This window comes from Macrotis lagotis, chromosome X (assembly GCF_037893015.1).
Source record: "Macrotis lagotis isolate mMagLag1 chromosome X, bilby.v1.9.chrom.fasta, whole genome shotgun sequence".
Lineage (NCBI taxonomy): Eukaryota > Metazoa > Chordata > Mammalia > Peramelemorphia > Peramelidae > Macrotis > Macrotis lagotis.
The window spans coordinates 644,153,359-644,167,453 of NC_133666.1; positions in this window are offsets into that span (position 1 = coordinate 644,153,359).

A 14,095-nucleotide genomic window follows, 5' to 3' on the forward strand; every position below is an offset into this window, starting at 1 on the left:
CTGAGAGGCTCTTTACCAGAATGGCAAGACAGCAATGGGTGCCCTGACCAACTCCTGAATAGTCAACCGGTAAAGAGGTTGCTTCAGTTGGGATACTGAAAATTATACTGGATTTGGGAATGGAACATCAGAGATCACAATCTTCACAGCTGCTTACAAACTCTGTGATTTAAGGGACATCACTTAGTAATCTCCCTGGGTCTCAGGACTAGATGATCTCTGCCTCTGAGGTCTCTTTCAGCTCTAAAGTCTATGAGCTCATGGATCACTGAATTGATGCTGCCAACCAAAAGAAGAGGTTCATGAGCATTTTGCCAACCAACCATATGCTAGAAAGCTCCAAATTCTCCAAGGAGAAGAAATTGACCCAGGAGTAGATTAATCTGGGGACAAACCCAGGGCTCTGGAAAAGGTGATTCTTCCTGGACCCTCTCCCATAAGACACTGATAACATTTCAAGTCAAACAATTAAATCCAATTGTCTCACGTTTCATGGAGTGGGAGGCAGAAGTTTTCATTGCTTAAGCAATATTTGTTAGTGCTATCTGACAGCTCCATCTCCTGTGTTTCCAGTGCCATCTTGAGGCATCTTCAAGCTTCAAGGTAATTTGCATGACCTAGTAATTAAGAAGTCTCTTGATAAGTGTGAAAAAGGAGAATGGAAAAGCTGGCTTGTAGCTTAACATTTAAAAAAACCCACTAAGATCTTAGCAACTGGTCCCATTACTTCCTATAAATAGAGGGAGAAGAAATGGAAACAGTATCAGATTTTATAATCTTGGGCTCAAAGATCACTGCAGATGGTGATTCTTGCCGTGAAATTAAAAGATGCTTGCTCCTTGGAAGGAAAGCTATGGCAAATTTGGTCAGCATACCAAAAAGCAGAAACACCACCTTGCCAACAAAGGTCTGCATAGTCAAAGCTTTGATTTTTTTCCAGTAGCAACTAATGGCTATGTGAGTTGGACTATTATAAGAAAAGCTGAGAGCAGAAGAATCAATGCTTCAGAAGGATGGTACTGGAGAAGACTTTTGAGAGTCCCTTGGATAGCAGGGAGATTAAATCAGTTATTACTTAAAGAAATTAATTTAAGTTATTCACTGGAAAGTCAACTACTGAAGCTGAAGCTTAAATAGTTTGGCTATATAATGAGAGAAGATTGGACTCATTGGAAAAGACCCTGGTGTTGGGGAAGACTGAAGATGAAAGGAAAAGGGGATGATAGAGTGACATGGAAACAACAAACATGAACTTGGGTAGACTTGGAGAGATAATGGAGGATAGAAGGATCCGGCATGTTCTAGGCAAAGAGTAGGATACAACTGACCGATTCAACAACAAAAGGGAAGAAGAAGGAATGAAAGAATGGTGAATTAAAAAAGCAATTAGTGTTTTCAAGGATTAAATGAGATATTGGTCATGTAGACCCTGCTTGTACTTCAAGGCAAGGAAGAGATGAGTGGAATCCACTTGCCTTGACTCTGCTAGGTGTAAGGGCGGGTGACTTTCTGTTGAATAGGGTAAGTTAGAGCTGTTGGTCCAACTGAGAGGTGTGCTAAGTAGTCCAGAAGTTTATTTGTCCTCCATAGCTCACTACAACCTTTTTTTTTTTGTTTTTACAAGGCAGTGGAATTAAGTGACTTGCCCAGCTGGGTAATTATCAAGTGTCTGAGACTGGATTTGAGCTTAGGTCCTCCTGACTCCAGGACTGGTGCTCTACCCACTGCACCACCTAATTGCCCCACTCACTATTAGATTTTAACACTTTTCCAGGGAAGAAGTAAATGAAAAGAGTAGTAGTAGTAGAAGTAGTAAGTAGAAAGTATCAGTAGCAGAATTGAGGAACCCCAGGGGGCTCTGCTAAGAACTGGACAGAGCAATGTTTGAGAAACAGCAAATTTGGAGGATTTCCTGCGTCAGACTGAAGACTTCCTTCTTCAAATCAGAAGCTGTGAGAGGTAATGCTAATAAGCAGAGATAGAGGTGTGGTGGAAATGAGCAAACCTGGCCTTGTTCTTCTTCCCTCATATTATGAGTCAAATGGATTGTGCAGGTCTCTTTCCTCCTGAAGTCTGCCTTATCCTTCCCAAATCTCAGTTTGTCCAAATCTTCCCCACTTTTCCAGGCTTGGTTGATATGTAATTGCCTCCAGGAAGCTTTCCCTGATCCAGCCAGCAGCCAGTCACTAAGAAATCTGTCTTCACAACTTTGTAGCTGCTCCTCTCCCTCTCCTGTGATATTTGTCCTATCTTACTATTTTTTTTTAATTTTTTCAAGGCAATGGCATTAAGTGGCTTGCCCAAGACCGCATGGCTCGTTAATTACTAAATGTCTGAGGTCGGATTTGAACCCAGGTACTCCTGACTCCAAGGCCGGTGCTCTAGCCACTGCGCCACCTAGCCGTCCCTTAACCTACTATTTCTTACAGTTACTTTGTCCTCATTTTATCCTCCCTCAGTTAAGAAACCACCTGATGCATCTCTTTCCTCAGACTTACTCAATACCCGGCCCCATATGGAGTAGGCAACACTGTAAAGAAGCAGCTGGAGATCAAGAAAAGGGGCTCTGAACTGCAGGCTCAGACACTTTTTGTTTGTGTGATTGTGGACAAATCATTTCCTTTCTCTCAAACTCAATTTCCTCCTCTGTGAAATGGAGGTGAAAATATCTTCCCTATCTCTTAGAATTACTGGGAGGAACCTATCCTCCCCTCACTCCCCTACCTCCTTAGCAGGAGAAAACATTAAATCAAATCATCATCCCAACCAGAGTGTCTCATTCAGTTGTTCAGAGCTGTTTGCATGTTGTCTTCTCCATCAGAATGTGAGCTCCTTGAGGGCAGGGCCTGTTGCTGCCTTCCTTTATATGGCCAGCACTTAGCATATTGTTTGGTATACATAGTGCTCAATAAATGCTGGTCGACTGGTAAAAGTGTGACATCCCAACCCACGGCTAGCAAATTCTCTTCCCTTTCTCCTCCTCTCCAAATCCTTGAGAATCTTGACCTGAGTTCCAATACAGCTTCAGACATTTACTAGTTGAGTGACCCTAGGTAACTCACTTAACCTGTCTGCCTCAGTTGACTCTTCTGTATAATAGGGCTCATCCCTCCCAGGGCTGTTGTGAGGATCCAATTAAATTATATTTATAAAGCCCTTAAGAAGTACCTGACCAAGGGATGGCTAGCTAGGTGGTGCAGTGGCTAGAGCACCAGCCCCTGGAGTCAGGAGTACCTGAGTTCAAATCCGGTCTCAGACACTTAATAATTACCCAGCTGTGTGGCCTTGGGCAAGCCACTTAACTCTATTTGCCTTGCAAAAAAAAAAAAAAAAGAGGTAGCTGACAGATTGTTGTGACCCATATAAATGCCTATTTCCTTCCTTCTCCTTTTTCTGTTGCAGGTAGCACCTTCCTTCCAGTCAGCCAGGGTCTCCCCCCACCCCCAGTGTTATCCTTAACTCTACCCTTTTTTCACTCTACCTTTCCAATTAGTTACCTAGTCCTATTGATCCTACCTCACAACACATCAATGTACTTTACTATCAGATCCAACTGTGGTCTATACTACAAATATTACTTGCTAACTGTGCCTCAAGTTCCTCCTCCCCTTTTCATTCTCCATATATGAATATTCCTAAAGCAAAGCTCTGAGCATAGTACTCGCTATTGAGTCACTTCCTTTTACCTTTGGTTCATGCCCCCAACTTGGAGTTCTCTATGGTTCTGTCCTAGGCCTTCTATTATTCTCATTCTTCATCAGCTTCCATGAGTTGACCGTCTGATTTCATAGTGTTTCCTAATAAATATACTCTCATTTCAGTCAGCCTGGTCAATTTGTTATTCCTTGTATGGAGCATCTGTTTCCCAACACTTGGCCTTTACTCAGGCTGTGCCCAATTCCTTGGATGCCCCTTGTACCTCACCTTCATTTCTTGGAATCTCTAGCATCTCAAAGATTTAGCTCAAATGCCACCTCCTTCGAGAAACCTTTCTAATTTCCCCATTTTGAGCGGTCTCCATCTGAAATTGCTTAGGATTGCTTTGCCTATTACTTGGGCTTACTTCCAACTTGAAATTTCTCATCTCTATGATCTCTGTACCTATTATATTTCATCACCACCACCTGCCTATACCCTGCCTCCAGCAAACGGTAAATTCCTTGAGTACAAGAACTTTTTTTAGGTTCTGTCAATATAACCCAAGTACTTACTGTAACGTCTGACGCACATAGCAGGTCTTAATGAGTCTTTATAGATTTGAATTTTTCAAAGTATCATGTAAACTATCATTGTTATTATTATTGAATGAACAATTTAATAATAAACAAAACAAAAGACACTTATGAAGTCCCAGAGAGTCTAGAAAAAGCAGAGGAGAAAGGAGTCCAGGAACAAGCCTGGAGTCTGGAAGCCATAGACCATGAGTCAGAAAACTTGGGGGCTTAACTCCAAAGCTCTCTTTTTCTGTCTCTTTTTCACCCAGTCACTATCTCTATCACACATATGGTTGTTGTAAGAAGGACAAAAAGAAAAAGAAAAGAGGAGAGAGAAGAACTGGGAAGTCCCATATTATCTCTACTTCAAGAGTCCCTGGGTCCCCCCAGCAACTTGGTTCCAAGAGTTTCCCACCCTAGGGGAGTTCCACCTTTCCTTGTTTGGTGCCAGCAGCGGGTGAGGACAACTTCCTGATTCTGCTCTACCCTCTTTGGGACCTTCCCTCTAAGGGAGACAGTGCTACTATGATCTTTTTGAAAAGTTCTCTTCCACAGAAGAGGGGGAGAAAGGGATCTCTCAATGTCTTTTTATCTATTGATGCCACTCTGTCTTTTTTTCATGTTAAACATATTTTCTGAAAGAAGAAACAGAGCAAAAAGAAAAAAACCATGAAAAAAAAACAAAGTGAAAATAATATGCTTCGATTTGTATTCCAACTATATCTGAACCTAGATAGCATTTTCATGAGTCTTTTGGAATTCTTTTGGATCGTTGTATTGCTGAGAAGAGCTAAGTCTATCATAATTGGTGATCGCATAATGTCGCTTATTTCTGTGTACCCTGTTCTCCATGGTTCTGCTCACTTCACTAAGCAGCAGTTCACATAAGCTTTTCCATATTTCTTCTATAATCTACCTGCTCAGTCATATTCCATTACATACACATACCACAATTTGTTCAATCATTCATTTAATCAAGGGCATGCCTTCAATTTCCAATTCTTTCCACTACAAAAAGAGCTGTTATAAATAATTTTGTACATGTAGGTTCTTGTCCCTTTAACTTCTATTTCTCATTCTCTCTACCTTTGTCTTCTATCATAAAGAATTGAAAGAGACCTCTGTAGCCATCTAATCCATCCCATGCCTCACCTCAAAATCTCCACCATAAAGTATATTTACCATTTTCCCTGACCAGATAAAATGAAAACTGATCCATTAGACTGTGAACTGAGATTGCTTTAGTCTCTCTTTGTATCTTTAATATTCAGTACAGTGAGGGACGGCTAGGCGGTGCAATGGACAGATCACAGGCCGTGGAGTCAGGAGTACCTGGGTTCAAATCCGGTTTCAGACACTTAATAATTCCCTAGCTGTGAAGCCTTGGGCAAGCCATTTAACCCCATTGCCTAGCAAAAACCTAAAAAAAAAATAATAACATTCAGTACAGTGAGTGCCTAACACACAGGTCAGTTTCTATCTCTGATTATCTCTCTATTTTTTCTCTATCAAAACAATCACCACAAGGAGGTGACCAAAAGAATCCAGAAATCTTCACCAGGAATGCTGACCTTTTCTTCAATCCATATATGACTAGCCAGAGACAAACTATTTTTTGGAATACAACCTCATTTGTATTTTGGGAAAGGATAATGGGAGATTAAGTGCACTCTCCTTGAAAAACAGAAAGAAAAAACCCCTGATTTTCTCCCCTTCCTCATGAGACTTTGAAAGCAGGACCCACTGGAGATTGCTTCCCTAAAAAAATCATTTGGGTGCCCCTGGGAAATACCCATAGGTCAACCTGGGAGGGGAAGAATTTGAAATTTCAGCTTGTGCACTTTAAGAACAAACATGGATTATTTCATTTTCCCTGTAGAGAAGGGTCAAAGGAAACTGAGATTGCAGACTCTGCTTAATTTTAATTTTCCTTTAAAAATTGTTTTTTTTTTCTTAACAAAATGTAGCCTAATCTACATAATCTAAGTAGGCCTTTTGGCTTGAGCAAAGATGGGAAGAAGATAAAATTCTCAGTAGGAGGAGAAAGACCATGAGCCAAATTAGTTTTGAATTGTTGGGTTTGTAAATTCTTATACTGGCTTAGAATGTAAATTCTAAATTAATAATAATTATAAGACACATTTATAATTTAAAATTATAAAGCACATATAAAATTATAGGTGATTCTATAAAATATATTTATGATTTACACATAATTTATCAATATAAATTATATCTATAATTCACATATAATTTATAATTATAAATTATATTTATAATTTGTATATATTCATTATAGACATAAATTATGCATGAACTATACATAGTTTATAAATTTAATTTTAATAAATTATGTTTATAATTTACATATAATTGATGACTATAAATAAATTCTTAATTACAAATTCTTAGACTAAGTTGGAATAAACTCAGGTTAGGGTACAGAAAAAAAAGTTGGATCCCATCAGGGATACTGAAAAGAGACAGAGAACTTGTAACAGCTGGGTCCAACTCTCACCTGCACTGGATTTGTACTCAGAGGGTGTCTACTCTGAATAGCCCCTCTGGCCCTTTTTACTCTTGATACCAGAGTAAAGAAAATACTCTTGTGAAATGAGGCAACCTCACCTATCTCCCCCCCCCCATTTAAATACGGACAACAGATAAATACAAAATGGAACAGATTTGACACATTTCCAAAATCAAGTCAATAAGCATTTATTAAACACCTCATGTACCAGGCTCTGTCCTAAACATTGGGGATATAAACAAAGACCAAAACAATCCTGGCTCTAATGGAGCTCACAGTCTGATGGAAGAATCCCCTCTTGCCATGGCTGCCTCAGTACCCAGTGAGCTAAAATAGAAATAGCATTTGAGAAGTGGAAGGTGGAAACTGAAGCTGAACCTAAATAAATCTCCACTAGAAGGCCCTAGGTGTTGATTTTCAAGATTTTAAAAAGGGAAGATTCCCAAAAAAAGGAAACAGTCACAGATGGTATTGTTATCAATACCAAATAACAACGGAGAAAACATTGGCCACCATGTACCCATGTATCTGTTTACTAATTGCTACACAATTCTGTCTGAGATTTTGTAGGGAATTTGCATATATATTGTGTCTCCTTGAGAAGAAAAGCAGACTTTTGCAAATCATTTTTCACAGCAGACCATATTTTCATTGTGACACGATTGAGAATGCATGTTCCTTTTGTGTTTATTGTTCATTGATTTAAAAACAACAACCAAAAAAAAGGGTAACTAGGTGGTACAGTGAATAGAGCAATTGATATGAAGTCATAAGAACCTGAATCCAAATGCAACCACTAACAACACTGTGTGACCCTGGGCAAGTCACTTAACTCCATTTGCCACAAAAAAATTAACTTTTCCTTAAGTATGGATCTGGCATGTACATATTTTTTCCTAATTATAATCCCTCTGGACTCTGAGTTCCTTGAGCACATAGACTATTTTTGCCTTTCTTTGTTTTTCCCTTGTACTGACACAGAGTAAGTTCATAATAAATGCTTACAAACTGACCAATTCATAGCAATAATTTGGGGTTTTTTTCAGTTTTGTCTGACTCTTTGTGACCCCATTTGGGGTTTTCTTTACAAACTTATTGGAGTGGTTTGTCATTCCCTTCTCTAGCTCACTTTACATGAGGAAACTTGGGCAAACAAATTTAAGTGACTAGTCCAGAGTCACATACCTAGTGGTCCAGTTTACCTACTGGGGTTGTGTTTTTTTTTTTTAACTCAAGTGTAGAACCAAGTATCTAGGTGATACAGGAAGAGAGGAGGGCTTAGAGACAAGAAAAGTTGAGCTCTTCACTTCCTCTCCTCTCACTTTTCTTAACTCTCTGCTGTCTGACTTTTGACTTCATCTTTTAATTGAAACTATGTCAAGTGCTCAATGATCTCTTCATTGTCAAGTCTAATTTTTTTCTAAATTTTCATCCTTTCTAACCTCTCTGCCAATCCCCCTTTTTCTCCAAACTGCTCTCTTTTCTCTGGATTTTACTGACACTGGACTTTTCCTGGTTCTCTTGTTATATGTTCTGATGTCTTCTTAGTTTTCTTAGTCATATTTTATTCAGGTCATACCTACCCTCTTCTCTTCTCCTTCTATCCTATTTCACTTGGTGAAATCATCAGCTCCCATGGATTCAGTTATGATCTCTATGATGATGATTCTATCTAGATCTTTTCCTAACCTCTCTGCTGATTTCCAATCATATCTCTACTTCTCTGTCAGACACCTATCTTAAACTCACCATATCCAAAATGGAACTCATTATCTTTCTTCCAAAACTATTTCCCCTTACGTTGCCAACTACTATTGACTAATTATTCAGGCACATAACCAGATACCATTCATTGACTCATTATTTATCTTCCCCCATTCCCATAGCCAATCAGTTGTCTTGTCCTATTTCTGCTTTGTAACATCTCTGTTAGAAGTCTCCTTATGTCCTCTACTGCCACCTAGACTATTACAATAACCTTTGATTGGTCTCCCTGCCTCAAGTTTCTTCCAATCCACCTTCTATCAGCTGTCAAATTGACCTTTCTAAAGCATAGACCATCCCCCTACTTCATAAACTCCAGTGGCTCCCTATTACCTGCAGGATCAAATCTAAAATTGTCTGCTCGGCTTTGAAATCCCTTCATAAATCAGCCCCATAGAGGCAGCTAGGTGGCGTAGAGGATAAAGCACTGGCCCTGGAGTCAGGAGTACCTGGGTTCAAATCCAATCTCAGACATTTAATAATGACCTAGCTGTGTGGCCTTGGGCAAGCTACTTATTTTGACCCTGTTCTACTTTTCTAGTCTCCCACATCAATTTAATAACAGTATTTATACTGTTTTAACCAGAAAAACACTGCACACACTAACAGCAACATGGGGGCGATGATCAACCTTGATGGACTCACTCATTCCATCAGTGCAATAAACAGGGACAATTTGGGGCTGTCTGCAATGGAGAATACCATCTGTATCCAGAGAAACAACTGTGGAGTTTGAACAAAGACCAAGGACTATTACCTTTAATTTAGGGGAAAAAAAATTGATATCTTAGTATTTATACTGTTTTTACTCAAACCCAGCACTCCATCTCTGATTGGGTGTTTTCTCTGGTTGTCCCTTATACCTGGAAGGCTCTGCCCCCCATGGCTGCCCTGTTTTCCTTTCACACTCAACTAAAGTCCTATTTTCTGCAAAAAGATTTTCTCAATTCTCCTTATTGTCAGTGGTTCCCCTCTGAGACCATCCTCAATTTTTCCTTCATCTATCTGGTTTGTATTCTATCTGAGGATTTGCATGTTGTCTCCTCAGTTAGGCAGTGAACTCTTGAGAGCAGAGGCTGTTATTTAAATTTCTTTGTGTGCCTAAAACAGCCCTATCACATAGTAGGTGCTTGTTAATTGCCTGCCATACCTTCCAGAGCTTCCATCAAAAGGAGAAAATTTGCACATATATGCATAGGTATATGTAAAGAGAGGAACTAGATGTGTGATTTCATTGGTGAATAGGTGACAAAATAGCAATTTATAGTCTTAGAGGGTTAACTAGGGGCAGCTAGGTGATGTAATGGACAGAGCACCTGACTGGAATCAAAAAGACTTATTTTCATGAATTCAAAACCCTGGACAAGTCACTTAACTCTGTCTCTGTTTCCTCATCTGGAAAATGATCTGGAGAAGGAAATGTCAAACCTCTTCAAGCTCTTTGCCAAGAAAACCCCAAATGTGGACACAAAGAGTCCAACACAGTTTTTTTTAAAAAAAAAAGACCGAACAACAAAGGGTTAACTAGAACACTGGGAGTCCAGGAGATTTGTCTGTGGTCACATAGCTAATATGTGTCAGAAGTCCAACGTGAACTCAGGGTCCTGGCTTCTTAGAGGTTCTTCATTGACTTTACCATGCTTAGCTCACCAGTGTCTAAATACTCTTGTCCTTCATTGTAGAAGAAGACCCTGACATCTGGAAGCTGATACCATGACAACAAGCACATGAATTGGATTTGAGTGAGGAGGTAATACTAAGTCACCAGCCTCACTTTCTCATCCAGAATCATCTGGGTCCAGTGGCCAGATATGAATCAGAAGGCCTGGAGATAGCCCTGGATGCAGAGCAATCAGGGTTAAGCGGCTTGCCCAAGGTCACACAGCAAGTAAGATGCAAGTGTCTAAGGCTGGATTTGAACTCCCATCCAGCTGACTCTAAGGCCAAGTCACTAGCCACTGTTCCACCTAGCTGCCCACTCAGCCGTGTCTATAGATAGAGGAGGAAGTATCTAACAGCTGGGGTAAACCAGAAAAAGTAGATGGAATTGTTTAAATTGAAATTTGGCTTTCCATGAGAAAAAAATAAAGGAGGGCATTCCACATCCTATCTGAGAACACCTAGAAAGCTCTAACTCCAATCATGACTTCTTTCCCTGGTCCTCTGATCATTGATATTAAAAGAGATAGAAAATAGGGACTCATCTGCTCACCCTCAGAGGTCTTTGCCAGTGTCTTAGTTCAATACCAAGTCCTAAAGGAAGGGGGACTGCCTAGAGATCCATCTGAAATCTGAAATTCTCCAGATGCTCCCATTTGCAAGTGACAGAAAAACTACAGAAGCTCCCTAGTGAGCATCACAACTAAAAAAAAAACAATGTGGGAAGATAGTTTCAAGTTCCCATTTTAACTCTTACACCTATGAAGTTTAAACAGTGCTTTCTCCTGGTCTATCCTGGGAGGCAGGGAGTTTACAAATGTTTTTTTATTTTCATTTTACAGATTGTGACATAGGAATAAGTATTTTTTAATCCCCTACCATGTGTTAGGCACAGGGTTAAACTTTTGATAATTATTATCTCATTGGATCCTCATGACAACCCTGGGAGGTGGCTGCTTTATTATCCCATTTAACAGAAGAGGAAACTGAGGCAGAGAGAGGTTAAGTGACTTGTCTAGGATCATATAGCTGGTATGTATCTGAGGCCCTTTTTGAACTCAGGTCTTCCTGATTGTAGGCCACTTAGTTGCTAGAAAGTGACACGGGTACAAAGTATTTGAGGCAGGATTTAAATTCAGATCCTCCTGGCTTCATCTAGTCAGCTCCATCCTCCTCATCACATATTCAGCAATATGCATTATACAGATAACAGCATGTTGCCAGGATGAGTGGTTTGTGAGTTAGTCCTGATGGGTGGACTCTGACCTAGAATCAGGAAGACCTGAGTTCAAATCCAACCTCAGATATTTACCAGCTAGATACCCCTGGGCAAGTCACTTAACCTTGCTTGCTTCTATTTCCTTAACTTTAAAATGAGCTGGAGAAGGAAATGGCAAACTGCTATAGTAGTTTTACCAAGATAATCCCAAATGGGATCATGAAGATTCATTCAAGACTGGAAATAACTGAATAGCCATGACAACATATGTGTACCATTTGGGATGGCTAGGCATCAGGAAAAGCTGTTCCCATGAGAAAGGACTAGCTTCCCTTTTTGCCCTCCCCTTCTCCTAGGCTGTTTGCTCTTATTCCTTCTTTTTTCTGGCAAGGCAATGGGATTAAGTGACTTGCCCAAGGCCACACAGCTAGGTAATTATTAAGTGTCTGAGGCTGAATTTGAACTCAGGTCCTCCTGACTCCAGGCCCAGTACTCTATCCACTGCGTCACCTAGCTATCCTTGTTTCTAGGATTTTAATACAATATTGACTAACACTGGTGACAGTTGGCACTCTTTTTTCACACTTGATCTTATTGGGAAGGTTTCTACTGTAATTCCATTACAAATAATGCTTGCTAATGGTTTTAAATCAATGCTTTTTCTCAATTTAAGGAAAAATTCATTGATACAGTACATCATAGTGGTTTTTTTTCCAATAGATTTTTTGCAAGGCATTGGGGTTAAGTGGCTTGCCCAAGGCCACACAGCTAGGTAATTATTAAGTGTCTGAGGCTGGACTTGAACTCAGGTACTCCTGACTCCAGTGCCGGTGCTTTATCCACTGCACCACCTAACCTCTCCCATTGTAGTCTTTTTAATAGAAATAAGTATTGAACTAAGTATGGTATTATCAAAATCTTTTTCTGCATTTATTGACAATCATATGATTATATTTAATTTTATTTATATAAGCAAGTATGTTAGTAGTTTTCCTTATGTTAAACCATCCCTGCATTCCTAGTATAAATTCCACTTGATTACAATGTATATTCTTTGTAATATATTGGTGTAATTTTTTTTGTTTTCCACAACAATGAGATTAAGTGAGTTGCCCAAGGTCACACAATTCACAGCTAGGTAATTATTAAATGTCTGAAGCAGGATTTGAACTTAGGACCTCTTGACTCCAGGGTTGGTGCTCTATCCACTGTGTCATCCCCTCTTATTCCTTCTGATGAGACAGACCAGATGACTTGCCCATCTCCCCTGCCTCAATTCCCTGAACTCCACCCTGACCCTCTTTTCCCAATGACCTGTCCAACCTAAGACATTCTGGTCCTTGCCAATCACCCTCCTGCTACACCTTTCTGGGCTATGGCTAAGCTTTCTTTCCCACCTGACCTAGGAGCTCCTTGAAAGCAGATAATATCTTGATTTTTTTTCCCCTCAAGTAAACATTACTGACACATGGTAAGGATTTAACAAAAGCTCATTCATTCATACTCACTCACTCACTCACTCATCCATCTGTGGGTGCTCCAATTGAGCATGGAAAGTGAATTTCCAGGCTTTCTTCAGTCTTCACCTACTCTAAGTTCCAACCAAACTGGCCTGTTTCCATTCCTCTTGTGTGATGTTCTGTTTTCACCTTCCTACCTTTGTGAGCATTATCTCCAGGTCTGGAATGATTCCCTCCACATCTCTGCCTTTTAGAATCCCTTTTCTCTTGCAAGGCCCAGTTCAAGTGTAGGCTTCTACTCAAAAACCTTTCCTTCCCCTCCATTCACTGGTAGCCCTCAAAAATTATTATATATCTTCCTTGGTTTCTTTGAGGACAGGGACCCTTCTTGTTTTCTTTGTAGCCTGGATACATAGTTGGCCCTTGATAAATACATGCTTGTTGTTTAATTGATAAGCAAAGTGGGGAGGAATCCTTTTGGGATACAGGAAATTGCCTAAATAAAGATTTAGAGGCATGAAAGTTCAAGTCACAAAGACACAGATTCACCTGGTTTATTTGAAGCTTGGAGTACATGGTGGGCAGTAGAGAGGTATTAATATTCCCTTTTTACAGATGAGGAGACTGAGGGAAACAGAGGTTAAGTGACTTAAACCTACACAGTATCAGAAGAAGGATTTAAGCTTAAGTATTCCAGGCTTAGCAATTCACTTTATATGCCTCCAAAATTAGTGAGATTGTGTATGCAGTGAAATATTTAATGACCAACTCCTTTGAGGGCATGGGAGGCATAATGGAGTCATGGAAAAAATACTGGATTTGGAATCAGAGGCCTTGGGCTTTAATTGTGTTCCTACAGGTTCATCACCTGTGAGACCTTGGGCTAGTCATTTCATATCTCTCAATATCAGTTTCCCCACAGGTAAAACAAGGTCAGCCTGAACTTTGCTGTTGTTCAGTCATGTCAGATCCTTGGTGACTCCATTTGGGATTTATTTGGCAAAGATTCTCAAGTGATTTTCCATTTCCTTCTCCAGCTCATTTAACAGATGAGGAAACTCAGGCAAACAGGGTTAAGTGACTTGCCCAAGGTCACACAACTAGTAAGTGTCTGGGAAAGAATTTGAACTCAAAATATCTTCTTGATTCCAGGCTTAAGCTCTATATATACCAAGCCACCTAGTTGCCTTTGGGTTTAACTAAATAATCTCTAAAGGCCTTCCCAGTACTGGGATTTTTGTCATAGCCA